The 17,458-nt window shown below is 41.8% G+C and overlaps 1 pseudogene; it reads left to right on the top strand.

Annotated features, from left to right (window-relative positions):
• The first annotated feature begins 624 nt into the window (after window positions 1-624).
• Window positions 625-15,486, top strand: LOC118653499 (annotated as a pseudogene).
• Window positions 15,487-17,458: the final 1,972 nt, after the last annotated feature.

The following is a 17,458-nucleotide window of genomic DNA, read 5'->3' on the forward strand; positions in this document are numbered from 1 at the left end:
GGGTGTATACTCAGAAACTGAGTGGTTGGATCCTATGGGAATTCTTGTTTCCCTTTTGATGGACACTTAGATCAGTGCTACTTGAACTGTATTCCACAGACTGGTGCCATTCATGAACTATCACTCATCCTCAATGAGGTAAGTACAGAAGTTGAGAATAAACATTTAAAACCTTTTGTAGCAAATTGATGTGGCCAAACTCATGAGCACTTTTCGAGTCATTCCTTTTTTCTCTACCATGGTAACGGATTGGAAATTTAAAAAAAGAAAGAAACAAAACTGATCATTTGGACTGTCTCCAAGATGGCAGTCATGTCAGTTTGTGGCATCTTTGCGATCCGGCCTGGGTTCCCGGGGTTCCGGCTCTCTTCTCCCCTGGCATAGATGCACATTTTCCTGCTGGGAATGAGATGTTCTTGAATTTTTTACAACTTTATGAAGAGATTCATATGTGGTGCTATTGAGAAATCTATTGGGAAGCTTGAAAACATTTCAAATAACAAGTTATTTAGGTTTCTAAAGTAAAGTGGGAGGCATTCTATTTTGTGAAAGGAGGAAGGATTTAGGCCAGAAAACTTGTATGCTATGGTTAACTGGTTCCCAGCCTCTGAGAATGTTGTTTTCCATGGTGTAAAACTTACTCAGCATCAGGATAAGGGATAACGACTCTATGGATATACGAATCCTTCACCATGGTAAAACTCGCTAACCCGCTGCATACAGAATGGATTTTGGAGGCCATCAAAAAAGTGAAGCAGAAACAGCGCCCTTCAGAAGAAAGAATATGCAATGCAGTGTCTTCATCCAATGGCTTGGATCGTAAAACTGTTTTAGAACAACTGGAGTTGAGTGTTAAAGATGGGACCATTTTAAAAGTTTCAAATAAAGGTTTCAATTCCTATAAAGATCCTGATAGTCCTGGGCGAATAGCACTTCCTAAACCTTGAAACCACGGAAACTTGGACAATAAACAAAATGTAGATTGGAATAAACTGATCAAGCAGGCGGTTGATGGCTTGGCAGAGGCCAGTGGCTCAACTTTGAAAAGCATTGAACGATTTTTGAAAGGTCAGAAGGATGTGTCTGCATTATTTGGAGGCAGTGCTGCCTCAGGTTTTCACCAGCAGTTCCGATTGGCTATTAAACGCGCCATTGGCCATGGCAGACTTCTTAAAGATGGACCTCTTTATCGGCTTAACACGAAAGCAACCAATGTGGATGGGAAAGAGAGTTGTGAGTCTCTTTCCTCTTTACCTCCAAGTGTCACTCCTTCCACATGAAAAGGATAAGCCAGTTGCTGAACCAATTCCCATCTGTAGTTTCTGTCTTGGTACAAAAGAACAAAACCGAGAAAAGAAGCCAGAAGAACTTATCTCCTGTGCTGACTGTGGCAACAGTGGTCATCCATCCTGTTTAAAGTTTTCCCCTGAACTAACGGTTAGAGTGGAGGCCTTACGGTGGCAGTGCATCGAGTGTAAAACCTGCAGTTCTTGTCGAGATCAAGGCAAAAATGCAGATAACATGCTCTTTTGTGATTCCTGTGACCGAGGTTTTCACATGGAGTGTTGTGACCCACCACTTACCCGGATGCCAAAAGGCATGTGGATATGTCAAATATGTCGACCTAGGAAAAAAGGACGAAAACTTCTACAGAAGAAGGCGGCACAGGAAAACGGCGTTATGCTAATCCAATAGGACGTCCAAAAAAACAGGTTAAAGGAACAAAACACGGTATCAAAAGATCCCTTCAGCAAAGTTCGAACTGGCCCTGGAAGGGGTCGGAAACGGAAAATCACTCTCTCCAGCCAATCAGCATCATCATCAGAAGAAGGGTATTTGGAGCGAATAGATGGCTTGGACTTCTGCAGAGATAGCAGTGTCTCTTTGGAATTCAACAAGAAAACCAAAGGGCTCATTGATGGCCTTACCAAATTCTTCACCTCTTCCCCTGAATGGGCGGAAACCACGAGGGGAAGTGGTAGACTACTCTGAGCAATATAGAATCAGGAAAAAGGGCAACAGAAAATCAAGCTCTTCAGATTGGCCCACAGACAATCAGGATGGCTGGGAAGGCAAACAAGAAAGTGAGGAATGGCTTTTTGAGAGAAAGACATGGAGTTATTTCGTGATTTCCAAGAACAAGCACTGCAGAAAGTTGGAGTGACTGGACCCCCTGATCCACAATCCTGCTGTCCCTCTGTAATTGAGTTTGGGAAATATGAAATTCACACCTGGTACTCTTCCCCATATCCTCAAGAATATTCAAGAGAGAGTGGAAGGAAGGGAGGGAGTGGGAGAGAGAGGGAGACAGAGACAGAGAGAGAAACATTGATATGAGAGAGTCATATCGACTGGTTGCCTTCCGCACGCACACCCAAAATCCAGGCACATGCTCTTGACTGGGAATTGAACCCGAGACCCTTTGGTGTGAGGACCAACACTCTGTAACCACTGAGCAGTATGGGCCAAGGCTGTGTATGCATTGTATATTAAGTAATCTTGCATCCCTGACTTAAAAATAAAGCAAAACAAAGTGAAACAAAAAATCAAAAAAAACCTGATCATTTACACATATAGTTTGAGAATCACTGAGAGGTAGTTTCTATTTTTTTTAAATATATTTTTGGAAGTTATTTTAAAAAAATCTTTATTGTTGAAAGTATTATATATGTCCCCTTTTTTCCTCCCATTGACCCTTTATAGCCTGCCCCCACCCCAGGCCTTCACCACCCTATGTCTGTGTCCATGGGTTATGCACATATGCATACAACTTCTTTGGTTGATCTCTTCCCATCCACCCATCCATCCCTGCCTTCCCTCTGAGATTCAACAGTCTGTTCCATGCTTCTATGTCTCTAGATCTATTTTGTTCAACAGTTTATTTTGTTCATTAGATTCCACATATGAGTTAGATAATTGATACTTGTCTTTCTCTGACTGGCTTATTTCACTTAGCATAATACTCTCCAGGCCTCTCCACGCTGTCTCAAAGGGTAAGATATCCTTCTTTTTTACTGCTGAATAGTATTCCATGGTATAATTGTACCACATCTTTTTAAATCCACTCATCTACTGATGGACACATGGGCTGTTTCCAGATCTTAGATATTGCAAATTGTGCTGCTACGAACATAGGGGTGCACATGTCCTTTCTGATTGGTGTTGTAGGTTTCTTAGGATATATTCCTAGAAGTGGGATCACCGGGTCAAATGGCAGTTCCATGTTTAATTTTTTTTGAGGAAACTCCATACTGTTTTCCACAATGGCTGCACCAGTACACTGCATTCCCACCAGCAGTGTACTAGGGTTCCCTTTTCTCCATATCCTCACCAGCACTTGTCATTTGTTGATTTGTTGATGGTAGCCATTCTGACACGTGTGGGGTGATACCTCATTGTCATTTTAATTTGCATCTCTCTGATGATCATTGGCTTTGAGCATTTTTTCATATGTCTCTTGGCCATCTGTATGTGCACTTTGGAAAAGTGTCTATTTAGGTCCTTTGCCTATAAAATATTTGGTTATTGCTTTCAGAGAGGAAGGGAGAGGGAGAGAGAGAGAGATGTAGAAATATCAATGATGAGAGATAAACATTGATCAGTTGCCTGGGAATGGAACCTGCAACCCCGGCATGTGCCCTAACCGAGAATCGAACTGGCAACCTTTTGGTGCACAGGACGACGCCCAACCAACTGAGTCTTGATACAGTTGGCTAGAAAGGTTGTGTATTCAAAGTGTACATAATTGTTTTTTAGAAATGAGACAGAGGAGGCGTAGCAGATCTACCCAATACATAGTTGCAAACCCAAACAAGAAGCTAAAATGAGGAGACAAAGAAATAGTCCCCAAATGAAAGAACAAGATAATTCTCCAAAAGAAGACATAAATGAAATGGAGATAAGAAATCTATCTGATAGAGGAAACTAAGATGGCGGCATAGGTAAACACCGGGAAATTGTCGCCTCCCACAACAATTGAAAATAACCGCAAAGGACTGAGCAAACATCATCCAGATCAACAGAAAGGCTGGCTGAGTGTAAATTCTACAACTAGAAGGAAAGAAAAGCACGCTGAGAGCCAGAGGCGCTGCGGAGGTGAAGTGCAGAGGTACGGCGGCTCGCGCGCGCGAGGAAAGGGGGTGGCACCTGAGGACGCGGCTGCCTTTTTGAATCACAAACTCCCGACTGCTCTGAACTCCGGTTCCGGGAAGTCTCTGGGGACCCAGGTCTCATACGGGGAGAAGCTGGTCTGTCCAGCAGCGGGCGAACTTGAAGGCGGCTTTCCCTCAGAGGTGCTTGCAGCCGTTACCGGGACACTGAGACCCAAGACTCCGGGCGGAGAATCGGCCATAGCTCCCTGATCCGCCCTTTGATTCCCTGAGACCCCGCCCCACCCAGGCTGCGGCAGAGGCTTTTGCATGTGAATGTACCTAACTGCAGCCCAGCCAGGCAGACCCGGAACTTCCAAGAGAAGGCCCAAGGCCCCGCAGCGGCTTGCATTGCTTCACAGCTGAGCCTCTTCGTGGCTCCTGCTGTGTGGCCTCAGGCAGAGGCTGAATTAGCACCTCCTTAGATCCAGGAGCCACTGGACCATCCAGATTGCAACTCCTCAGATCCATAAGGGACACACTCAGGGAGCAGACTCAGTGAGCACCAAAGCCCCACTGAAGCAAGTCTTGCCCCAGAAGGGTGTCTTCAGCACAGAAGTTCTCCCACTTTAGACACAGCTGATTCTCACAGCCATTTGGCCTGGAGGTCAATTCCTCCCAGTGATTCTACAACAACCAAGGCACCAAGAGTGCACCAAGAGTGTCCACCCCAGGTAACTGGGGAGGCTGAGCTACTGGGCCCTTCAGGACACCTGGCGCGCAGGGCCACTCTATCAACACAGGGAAGCTGCCAAAATGCGGAGACAAAGAAACAGGTCACAAATGGCAGAAATGGAGGAAAGCAAACGATTGGATATAGAGTTCAAGGCCACGTTTATAAGGTTTTTCAAGAATTTTATGGAAACCGCCGATAAATTTAATGAATCCCTCAATAAGTATAGTGAGACCATGGAGGACATGAAAAAGGGCCAACTAGAAATTAAGCATACACTGACTGAAATAAAGAATAATTTACAGAGATCCAGCAGCAGAGAAGAGGATCCCAAGAATCAAGTCAAAGATTTGAAATACAAAGAAACAAAAAATACCCAACCGAAAAAGAAAAAAGAAAAGAGATTCCAAAAATATGAAGATAGTGTAAGGAACCTCTGGGACAACTTCAAGCGTACCAACATCAGAATTATAGGGGTACCAGAAGGAGAGAGAGGGCAAGATATTGAAAACATTTTTGAAGAAATAATGACAGAAAACTTCCCCTACCTGGTGAAAGAAATGGACTTACAAGTCCAGGAAGCGCAGAGAACCCCAAACAAAAGGAATCCAAAGAGGACCACACCAAGACACATCATAATTAAAATGCCAAGAGCAAAAGATAAAGAGAGAATCTTAAAAGCAGCAAGAGAAAGACAGTCAGTTACCTACAAGGGAGTACCCATACGACTGTCAGCTGATTTCTCAACAGAAACCATGCAGGCCAGAAGAGAGTGGCAAGAAATATTTAAAGTGATGAATAGCAAGAACCTGCAACCAAGATTACTTTATCCAGCAAAGCTATCATTCAGAATAGAAGGTCAGATAAAGAGCTTCACGGATAAGAAAAAGCTAAAGGAGTTCATCACCACCAAACCAGCATTATATGAAATGCTGAAAGGTATTCTTTAAGAAGAGGAAGAAGAAAAAGGAACTCTTACCATTTGCCACAGCATGGATGGAACTGGAGAGCGGATAAATACCACATGATCTCACTCATTTGTGGAATATAATGAACAACATAAGCTGATGAACAAGGACTGATCCAGAGACGGAGAGGCATTGATTGGACTGTCGGGACTTGGAGGGAAGGTAGGGGAGGGTGGGGGTAAGGGGGAAAGATCAACCAAAGGACTTATATGCAAGCATATAGGCCTAATCAATGGACATGGACAACGGGGGGGAGAGGGCATGAGCGGGGTGGGGGTGGGGGGGTGGGGGGGTAGAGGGTAACGTGGGGACAAGGACACATATGTAATATCTTAATCAATAAAAAATATATTAAAAAAAGAAATCTATCTGATACAGAATTCAAAATAATGATGGTGAAGATGCTTAACAACATGAGAAAAGATATAGTAACTATGAAAACAAATAAAGAATGACATAGCACAGATATAGAACACATTGGAAGGAATACACAGCAAATTAGGGGAAGCTGAGGATCAGATCAGTGAATTAGAAGACAGGGTTGAAAATATCACTCAATCAGAGAACCAAAAAGAAATAATAATTCAAAAACAGGAGGACAGCCTAAGGGAGCTGTGCGACAATGTGAAATGTAACAATATTCGAATAGCAGGTGTGCCAGAAAAAGCAGAAAGGGAGAAAGGAATAGAGAACGTGTTTGGAGAAAATGGCAGAAAATTTCTCTAACCTGGTAAAGGAAAAAGTCACACAAGTTCAGGAGGCAAGAAGAACCCAAACAGGCTCACACCCAAACATATTATATTAAAATGCCAAAAATTAAAGACAAAGAGAGAATCTTAAAGGCAGCAAGAGAAAAGAAAACTGTTATCTATAAAGGAGTTCCCATAAGGCTGACATGATTTCTCATCAGAAACTCTACAGGCCAGAAGGGAATGGTATGAAGTACTCAAGGTAATGAAAAGCAAGGATCTGAAACCAAGATTACTATATCCAGCAAGGCTATCATTCAAAATAGATGGTCAAATAAAGAGCTCCCCTGACAAAAAAAGGACTAAAGGAGTTCATCACCACCAAGCCAGCATTACAAGAAATGCTAAAAGAACTGCTGTAATGAGAGGAAGAAATAGAGAAACAGGCATACAGAATTAAAATGGCAATAAATAAGTACCTATCTATAATAATAAAAGCATAATATGTTAATTAGACTGGACAGCTGAATGACTTTCTGGATGTCCTTCCAGACAACCTTCCGGACAAAGCTGGGCTGCAAGGGCCGAGGCAAGCCTCTGCAGTTGCAAGGGCCAAGCCCCTTGCACGAATTTCGTGCATTGGGCCTCTAGTCAATAATAACCTTAAATGTAAATGTATTTTTTATGTAATTTATTGTTTCAGGTCTTATATTTAGGCCTTTATTCCATTTAGAGTTAATTTTTGTGTATTCACCCAATAGTTTTAAACATTCGTTGATGATTCTTGCCTTAATCAGTTATTACTATGATGTTTGAAAACTGGTGATTTTCTAAATACATTTCTACTTTTACATTCATTAGCGGGCATTGTACTGTAATGAAGAGCTTTCTCTTTACCTCATGTATTGATTGATTACCAATGGACACGTGGATTCTTATTTACCACATAAGTTATAATGTTTTATTGTCATTATTCAGTTTAATGCTTAAATTGGCCCAGATTTAGACAGTGGGAGCCCCTTCAAGCTGATTTCTGTGTCCATTGACATGTCCCCACCATTTTAAGCACTTCCATATTTTCTGGGACAATAAGAATATTTTAGGGTTGCCCTGACTGGTTTGCTCAGTGGATAGAGCGTCAGCCTGTGGACTGAAGGGTCCCAGGTTAAATTCTGGTCAAGGGCATGTACCTTGATTGTGGGTACATCCCCAGTAGTGGGTGTGCAGGAGGCAGTTGATTGATGTTTCTCTCTCACTGATGTTTCTAACTCTCCCTCTCCCTTCCTCTCTGTAAAAAATCAATAAAATATATTTTAAAAAGAATATTTTAGGGTTATCTTGTATTTTCCCTGCCCCAGCTCTGGAACCAACTATTTCTCCAAGGAACACTGGCTCCCTTAAGTGAGGAATGGTATTTAGAAAACAAGGTCTGGGTGCTAGGTATAATTATTGCTACTGGAGTGTCATAGATTTTGGACTTTTTAAGCAGAGAGACCTAGGATTATCCAAGGCTTTTGAATCTCTCTCAATATCCCCACCAAGTGACAATCTAGGTCTGTGCTTGAACACTTTATTATTTGAGAAAATTTATCCAAAGACAGTTTCTTCCACTGTTCATTGTTGGGCAGCTCTGATACTTGACAACCCTTTATATTTGAAAACAGTAGTCACTGATTTCTTCCCCTAAGTTTTGTCTTCTCTGTGCTATACATCAGCAGTTCCTTTATTGCCATTATTCTTATGGCAGAGTTTTAAGATTTCATCATTCTGGTTATTGTGTTCTCTTCATTAATATCTTTGTAAAGATTGGCATTTAGAATGAAATGTATTATTCCAGGTACATGTTCTGATCAGTACAGAGGAGTGGGTCAATGACTTTCTTTGTTCTAGACCCCGTGCTACTATTCATGCAGGTCAAGATTAATTTAGCTTTTTTCCTTTTCTTTTGTTTCATTAGGTCAGCAGTTCTCAACCTGTGGGTCGCGACCCCTTTGGGGGTCGAATGACCCTTTCACAGGGGTCGCCTAAGACCATCAGAAAACACATATATAATTACATATGGTTTCTTTTTAAATTAAATCTTTATTGTTCAGATTATTACAGTTGTTCCTCTTTTTTCTCCCATAGCTCCCCTCCAACCGGTTCCCACCCCACCCTCTGCCCTTATCCCTCCCCACTGTCCTCATCCATAGGTGTATGATTTTTGTTCAGTCTCTTCCCGCACCCCCAAAACCCCCTCCCCCCTGAGAATTGTCAGTCCACTCCACTTCTATGCCCCTAATTCTATTATATTCACCAGTTTATTCTGTTCATCAAATTATTTATTCACTTGATTTTTAGATTCACTTGTTGATGGATATGTATTTGTTGTTCATAATTTTTATCTTTACCTTTTTCTTCTTCCTCTTCTTAAAGGATACCTTTCAGCATTTCATATAATACTGGTTTGGTGGTGATGAACTCCTTTAGCTTTTTCTTATCTGTGAAGCTCATTATCTGACCTTCAATTCTGAATGATAGCTTTGCTGGGTAAAGTAATCTTGGTTGTAGGTTCTTGCTATTCATCAGTGAATATTTCTTGCCACTCCCTTCTGGCCTGCATAGTTTCTATTGAGAAATCAGCTGACAGTCGTATAGGTACTCCCTTGTAGGTAACTAACTGTTTTTCTCTTGCTGCTTTTAGGATTCTCTCTTTGTCTTTTGCTCTTGGCATTTTCATTATGATGTGTCTTGGTGTGGTCCTCTTTGGATTCCTTTTGTTTGGGGTTCTCTGAGCATCCTGGACTCGTAAGTCTATTTCTTTCACCAGGTAGGGGAAGCTTTCTGTCATTATTTCTTCAAATAGGTTTTCAATATCTTGCTCTCTCTCTTCTTCTGGCACCTCTATAATTCAGATGTTGGTTCGCTCGAAGTTGTCCCAGAGGCTCCTTACACTATCTTCATATTTTTGGATTCTTTTTTTCTTTTTGTTTTTCTGGTTGGGCGTTCTTTGCTTCTTCATATTTCAAATCTTTGACCTGATTCTTGGGATCCTCCAGTCTGCTGTTGGATCTCTGGATAATATTTTTTATATCCTCGAGGGTCTCACTAGATTTATCGGTGGTTTCTAGAAAATTCTTGAAAAACCTTATAACCGTGGTTTTGAACTCTATATCCAACAGTGAGTTAGTAGCAGTAAACACTGGAAAATGCTGCCTCACACAACCACTTCAAAAATACAACTAAAAGACAAAACGGACATCATTCAGAAACACAGGAAGGCTTGCTGAGTGGAAATTCTACAACTAGAAGGAAAGAGAAAAGCACACCGAGACTCAGAGGAGGTGTGGAAGTGCAGAGGTGCGGAGGCGCTCCCGGCAAGGGCTGGCAACTGAGGACATGACTGTCTTTTTGAATGGGGAGGGAGTCACAAGCCCCCGACTGCTCTGAACTCCAGTTCCAGGTGAGTCTCTGGGGACCTACACTCATATGGGGAGAAACTGGACTGTCTGGCAGTGGGCAGAACTTGGAACTCGAGGGCGGCTTTCTCTCAAATGTGCTTGCAGTGATTACCGGGATACTGAGACACGGGGTCCCTTAGGGCAGGGCTGAGGATCAGCCATAGCTGCTTGCTCTGCCCTGTTGATTCCCTGAGACCCCGCCCCACGCAAGCTGTGGCAGAGGCTTTTGCATATGAATGCCCTGGCCCTTTGCAATCTGAAAATTACTTAACAAACTGCAGCTGGGCCAGACAGACCTAGAACTTCCAAGAGAAGGCCCAAGGCCCCACAGCAGCTTGCATTGCTTCACAGCTGGGCCTCATTTGGGCACCTCCAAACCCCATACAAGGAAGGGGAATCTGCAGATCTCCTCGTAGCTCCTGCTGGGTAGCCTCAGGCAGAGGCTAAATTAGCACCTCCTTAGATCCAAGAGCCAGTGTACCCAGTGGTCAGAGTGGGACCATCCAATTACAACACCTCAGATCCATAAGGGACATACTCAGGGGGAAGACTCAGTGAGCACCAAAGCTCCACTGAAGCAAGTCTTGCCTCATAAGGGTGTCTTCAGCACAGAAGTTCTCCCACTGTAGACACAGCTGATTCTCAAAGCCAATGGGCCTAGAGGTCAATTCCTCCCAGTGATGCCTACAACAATCAAGGCTTAACTAGAACAAGACTGTGCACAAAGCCCACAAAAGGGTGCAGCAAGAGTGTCCACCTCAGGTAATTGGGGAGGCTGAGCCACTGGGCCCTATAGGACACCTAGCACACAAAGCCACTCTACCAACACAGGGAAGCATAAAAAATGCGGAGACAAAGAAACAGGTCACAAATGACAGAAATGGAGGAAAGCAAACTACTGGATATAGAGTTCAAAACCACACTTTTAATGTTTTTCAAGAACTTTCTAGAAACCACCGATAAATTTAGTAAGAACCTCGAAAAGACTGGTGAGACCACCGATAAATGTAGTGAGACCCTCAAGAAATCTAGTGAGACCCTTGAGGTTATGAAAAAGGACCAACTAGAAATTAAGCATACACTGACTGAAATAAAGGATATTATGCAGAGTTCCAACAGCAGAGGATTGCAAGAATCAAGTCAAAGATTTGAAATATGAAGAAGCAAAAAACACCCAACCCGAGAAGCAAAAGGAGAAAAGAATCCAAAAATACAAAGATAGTGTAAGGAGCCTCTGGGGCAACTTCAAGTGTACCAACATCCGAATTATGGGGGTGCCAGAGGAAGAGAGAGAGCAAGATATTGAAAACCTATTTGAAGAAATAATGACAGAAAACTTCCCCTACCTGGTGAAAGAAATAGACTTACAAGTCCAGGAAGCGCAGAGAACCCCAAAACAAAAGGAATCCAAAGAGGACCACACCAAGACACATCATAATGAAAATGCCAAGAGCAAAAGACAAAGAGAGAATCCTAAAAGCAGCAAGAGAAAGAAACTCAGTTACCTACAAGGGAGTACCCATACGACTGTCAGCTGATTTCTCAACAGAAACCATGCAGGCCAGATGGGAGTGGCAAGTAATATTCAAAGTGATGAATGCCAAGAACCTACAACCAAGATTACTTTATCCAGCAAAGCTATCATTCAGAACTGAAGGTCAGATAAAGAGCTTCACAGATAAGGAAAAGCTAAAGGAGTTCATCACCACCAAACCAGTGTTATATGAAATGGTGAAAGGTATCCTTTAAGAAGAGGAGGAAGAAGAAAAAGGTAAAGATACAAATTATGAACAACAAATACACATCTATCAACAAGTGAATCTAAAATCAAGTGAATAAATAATTTGATGAACAGAATAAACTGGTGATTATAATAGAATCAGGGGCATAGAATGGGAGTGGACTGACTATTCTCAGGGGCGGCGGAAAGTGGTGTGGGGGATGTGAGAAGAGATTGGACAAAAATCGTGCACCTATGGATGAGGACAATGTGGGTGGGGGGGAGGTGAGGACGGAGGATGGGGTGGAAACCGGGTGGAGGGGAGCTATGGGGGGTGGAAAAAAGAGGAACAACTGTAATAATCTGAACAATAAAGATTTAATTAAAACAAAATAAATAAATCACAAGGACAAACTCTAAAAAAAAAAATTTAGCCTATTTTTCCTGCTTGTCAAGCTTATTTTGAATTTTGAATATCATCCAATTGTACTAACTATCTTTTCCAGCATATTATCTGCAAACTTGATCTGTATGCCATTAGTTTCATCAGACAAGTAATGATTTAAAAATATCAAGAAGGGTAGGGTGGAACTCAAATCTTTTCCACCTAACTAGAGACTTTCTCTTATATTGAAATCAGTCCATCAAATAAAGGCTGCTGCTGTTCATCTGCCTTTAGCTGCTGTTGTATATAGGATCTGAGCCAATAGACCTGTTGCAATACACAAACTAGGTCCAATTTCTAGTTTTCTCATAGGGTCAGTGCTTCGAAGTCATTAGGAGGCCTGTTTATTGTAAAATGGGGACCTTTCACACACTCCAAACTTATTCTTGAGTGGAAATTGGCTTGATCTGGATCAGTCTTTGTCCTCCTTAGTACCAGAGGGCAAAGAGAAATGTTTCAGGGAGCCAAGGCATTCCTATCTAAATTATCAAATCTGAGAAACTTTAGGGCTCATCTAGTTCAAGCTTCAAAAATCTGACCAAAAAAATCTGACTGACAAAATGTCCTATTAATGTGCCCTTCTTTTTTAATATGCTATATCAGTCAACAAGTACTTATACACCTTATTAAAAAGGAGGAAAGGTGCCTTGATGAAGGGTATTCTCAGAATGGCAAATAAGGATGGGGAAAGGTCATTGTCTTAAAATGAAGTACAATAAAATATAATGGATAAAAGCAGCTATCTGAAAGCATGTATCTATAGAATTAACCTACCTTAAGTGAGAATGTCTAAGCTTTCTTTTGATAAGACTAAGGTAATTTTCAAGTTTCAATGAAAGACCACAATGTAGTCCCTGGAAGAAGAGAATAAAATGCAAAGAAATCCTCACTTAACTGCCTTATAACTCAGCCATCTGAAATAATGACCTGTGAATGAAAAGATGAAGAGTAGTTATCTGCAAGGAGCCTGGAAAGAGGAAGAATGTTATTTTGTTCTTTTAACCTTTTCTGGGGCTTCTTTTTGTTGTTTATTTTTAATTATTTAGGTAATATGTGAATACTTCTTCTTGTAAAAATATTAAAACATTATAGGTAAGAATAAATTTCTTTTCACTGGTTCTCTTGCCCCCAGTTCTGGTTAAGTAGGCTTTCAAAATTTTTTATTAAATGTATTGGGGTGACATTGGTTAATAAAATTATATGTTTCATATGTACAATTTTATAATACATCATCTGTATATTGCATTATGTGTTTTCCACCCAAAGTCAAATCTCTTTCTGTCACCATATATTTGACCCCTTTACCCTTTACTACCTCCCCACCAACTCTCTCCCCTGGCAACCACCATATTGTTCTCTGTGTCTATGAGTTTTTGTTTGTTCATTTGTTGTTTTCAGTTTTGTTTCCACATATGAGTGAAATCATATGGTTTTTAGCTTTTTCTGTTTGACTTATTTTGCTTAGCATGATATTCTCAAGATCCATCCATATCACAAATGGCAGTATTTCATCCTTATGGCTGAGTTAGTATTCCATTGTATATATGTACTAAATTTTTATTCAGTCATCTATCAAGGGACATATCGATTGTTTCCATGTCTTCGTCACCATGAATAATGCTGCAGTGAACATAGGGTTACATATATCTTTATACATAAATGTTTTCAAATTTTGGGGGTAGATTAGGTAGAACATCTTGAATGGAGAAAAATAGTTTTATCAGGTCATATAATTTGTTTTAAAAATGTGCTCACAGCCCAGCCGGGTGTAGCTCAGCGGTAGAGCATCGACCTAGGAACCAAGAGGTCACTGGTTCGATTCCCGGTCAGGGCATATGCCCAGGTTGTGGGCTTGATCCCCAGTGGGGGGCGTGCAGGAGGCAACCAATCAATGATTCTCTCTCATCATTGATGTTTCTATCTCTCTCTCCCTCTCCCTTCCTCTCTGAAATCAATAAAAATATATTTTTAAAAAATGTGCTCACAGCCCTAGCTGGTTTGGCTCAGAGGTTAGAGCATCAGCTTGTAGACTGAAGGGTCCCGGGTTCGAGTCCAGTCAAGGGCATATACCTCGGTTGCCTGCTCGATCCTTGGCCCTGCGTGTGAGAGGCAACCAATCAATGTATCTCTCTCACATTGATGTTTCTCCCCCTTCTTTCCACTCTCTCTAAAAAGAAAAGAAAATCAATGGAAAAAATATTGTTGGGTAAGGCTTAACATAAAAAAATGTGCTCACAAATTCACCTTTTAATATATAGTCTGGCTTGCTGAATATGCTTGCTCCCCTAGCAGGACTGCCTTGTACTTGGTCCTGGTTCTTGAGATAAATCTGTTTTCTCTTTGTGAAGCAATACATTGGCGTATAATCCAGCTAGTTGTGGGATTGGCCAGTTTGGCTTGCTGAGCAGCATACCCTTGACCACTGTGATGCCACAATGATATTGCCTACCTAGGAAGTCGTTCTTCTGTAGTCAGCAACTAGGCCTCCTGATCTTAAACAGCTCTTTGACTCCGTGTGTATAGTGGGAGATACAAAGTAAAAAAGGCTCCATAGGAGCTTATAGTTTTACTGGGTAGACTACACATGCATGTGAGGCATTTCTTGAGGAAGACAATACTACATATACTATATAATAAAAGGCTAGTATGCAAATTGACCCAATGGCAGAACGACAGGTCGCTATGATGCTCACTGACCACCAGGGTGCTTACGCTCAACACAGGAGCTTCCCCCTGGTGGTCAGTGTGCTCCAATAGGGGGAGCGTTGCTCAACCAGAAGCTGGGCTCATGGCTGGCGAGCACAGCGGCGGTGGCGGAGTGTGCCTAAGCATCAGTTGGACATCCCCCAAGGGCTCCTGGACTGTGAGAGGGTGCAGGCTGGGCTGAGGGACCCTCCCTCCCCCAGTGCACGAATTTTGTGCACTGGGCCTCTAGCATATTATAACATAGGACAAGGACAAGTAAAGGGTTAATTGGACAGCATGGATGAGTGCTATACAAATTCATATTCCTCAGTTACTCTCATCTGTCCTCTTCCCCTTCATTCACCTTTTTGTTTTCTCCCCTCCTACTCTTCAATTCACTGATCTGGCTTATCTTCTGCTTTTAGCCTGGAATTGCTAGGGATGGAAGATATGGGCCTGTGGGGACATATCTGTTTTTTTTGTTAGGGTCATCTTATCCATTCTCATGGCTTCAACTGTTTACTATACACTTACTTCACAACAAATGTATATAGAAACCAGACCTTGTTCTTGAGCTTCAGACCCCTTGTATCCATCTGCTTATGTGGATAGGCATCTCCAATTCACCATTTCCTGTACTCTGTCTAAACCTGTTTCACCTCTTTTGTTCCTTATCTCAGTGAATGGCACCACCATCAACTCAGGTGCCCAAGCCTGAAACCTTCATATCATACTACCTCTAGATATTCTACCACCAAATCCTTTCAGGTCCATTTGTTAAATATTCATTGTATCCATATACTTCTCTCTATTCCTACTGTCACTATCCTGGTCCATGCCATCATTACCTCTCAACTGAACTATTGCAACTCTCTCCTAATTATCTACCTGCCTCCACTCTTTCTTACCCCCAAATCATTCTCCACTTTACATCCAGAGAACACATTATTTTTTAAAAATAAATCTTTATTATTCAGATTATTACAGTTGTTCCTCTTTCTCCCCCCCCCATAGCTCCCATCCACCTGGTTCCCACTCCACCCCCTGCCCTTACCTCCCCCCTCACTGTCCTCGTCCATAGGTGTACAATTTTTGTCCAGTCTCTTCCTGCACCTCCCACACCACCTTCCCCCTGAGAATTGTCAGTCCACTTCCTTTCTATGCCCCTGATTCTATTTTATATTCACCAGTTTATTCTGTTCATCAGATTTTTTATTCATTTGATTTTTTTTTTAGTTTTATTGCTTAAAGTATTACAAAGAGTATTACATATGTCTCCTTTTTTCCCCCACCCTTGACAATCCCCTGGCCTCCCCTATCCCCAGTGTCTTATGTCCATTGGTTATGCTTATATGCATGCATATAAGTCCTTCAGTTGATCTCTTACCCCCCCCGCCCCGCTTCTGCCCTCCTCCCTTCCCCGGCCTTCCCGCTGCAGTTTCACAGTCTGTTCGAGGCTACTCTGCCTCTGTATCTATTTTTGTTCATAAGTTTATGATGGTCTTTATTATCCATGAATGAGTGAGATCATGTGGTATTTTTCTTTCATTGACTGGCTTATTTCACTTAGCATAATGCTCTCCAGTTCCATCCATGCCATTGAAAATGGTAAGAGTTCCTTCTTTTTTACAGCAGCATAGTATTCCATCGTGTAGATGTACCACAGTTTTCTAATCCATTCATCTACTGATGGGCACTTAGGCTGTTTCCAGATCTTAGCTAAGGTGAATTGTGCTGCTATGAACATATGGGTGCATATATCCTTTCTGATTGGTGTTTCTGGTTTCTTGGGATATATTCCTAGAAGTGGGATCACAGGGTCAAATGGGAGTTCCATTTTTAGTTTTCTGAGGAAACTCCATACTGTCTTCCATAGTGGCTGCACCAGCCTGCATTCCCACCAGCAGTGCACGAGGGTTCCTTTTTCTCCACATCCTCTCCAGAACTTGTCATTTGTTGATTTGTTGATGATAGCCATTCTGACAGGTGTGAGATGGTACCTCATTGTTGTTTTGATTTACATCTCTCGGATGATTAGTGACTTGGAGCATGTTTTCCCTTGGCTTTCTGAATGTCCTCTCTCGAAAGGTGTCTATTTAGATCCTTTGCCCATTTTTTGATTGGATTGTTTATCTTCCTTTTGTTAAGTTGTAGGAGTTCCCTATAAATTTTGGAGATTAGGCCCTTATCAGATATGACATTGGCAAATATGTTTTCCCACACAGTGGGCTTTCTTGTTGTTTTGTTGATGGTTTCTTTTGCTGTGAGGAAGCTTTTTATTTTGATGTAGTCCCATTTCTTCATTTTCTCATTAGTTTCAAGTGCCCTAGGAGCTGTACCAGTAAAGAAATTGCTTTGGCATATGTCTGAAATTTTGTTGCCTTTGGATTCTTCTAGAGTTTTTATGGTTTCTCGTCATACATTTCAGTCCTTTATCCATTTTGAGTTTATTTTTGTGTATGGTGTAAGTTGGTGGTCAAGTTTCATTTTCTTGCATGTATCTGTCCAATTTTCCCAACACCATTTATTGAAGAGACTATCTTGACTCCATTGTATGTTCTTGCCTCCTTTGTCAAATATTAATTGAGCATATTGGTTCGGGCCGATTTCTGGGCTCTCTATTCTATTCCATTGATCTATATGTCTGTTCTTGTGCCAGTACCAGGCAGTTTTGAGAACAGTGGCTTTGT

Source organism: Myotis myotis, unplaced genomic scaffold (assembly GCF_014108235.1).
Source record: "Myotis myotis isolate mMyoMyo1 unplaced genomic scaffold, mMyoMyo1.p scaffold_m19_p_4, whole genome shotgun sequence".
Lineage (NCBI taxonomy): Eukaryota > Metazoa > Chordata > Mammalia > Chiroptera > Vespertilionidae > Myotis > Myotis myotis.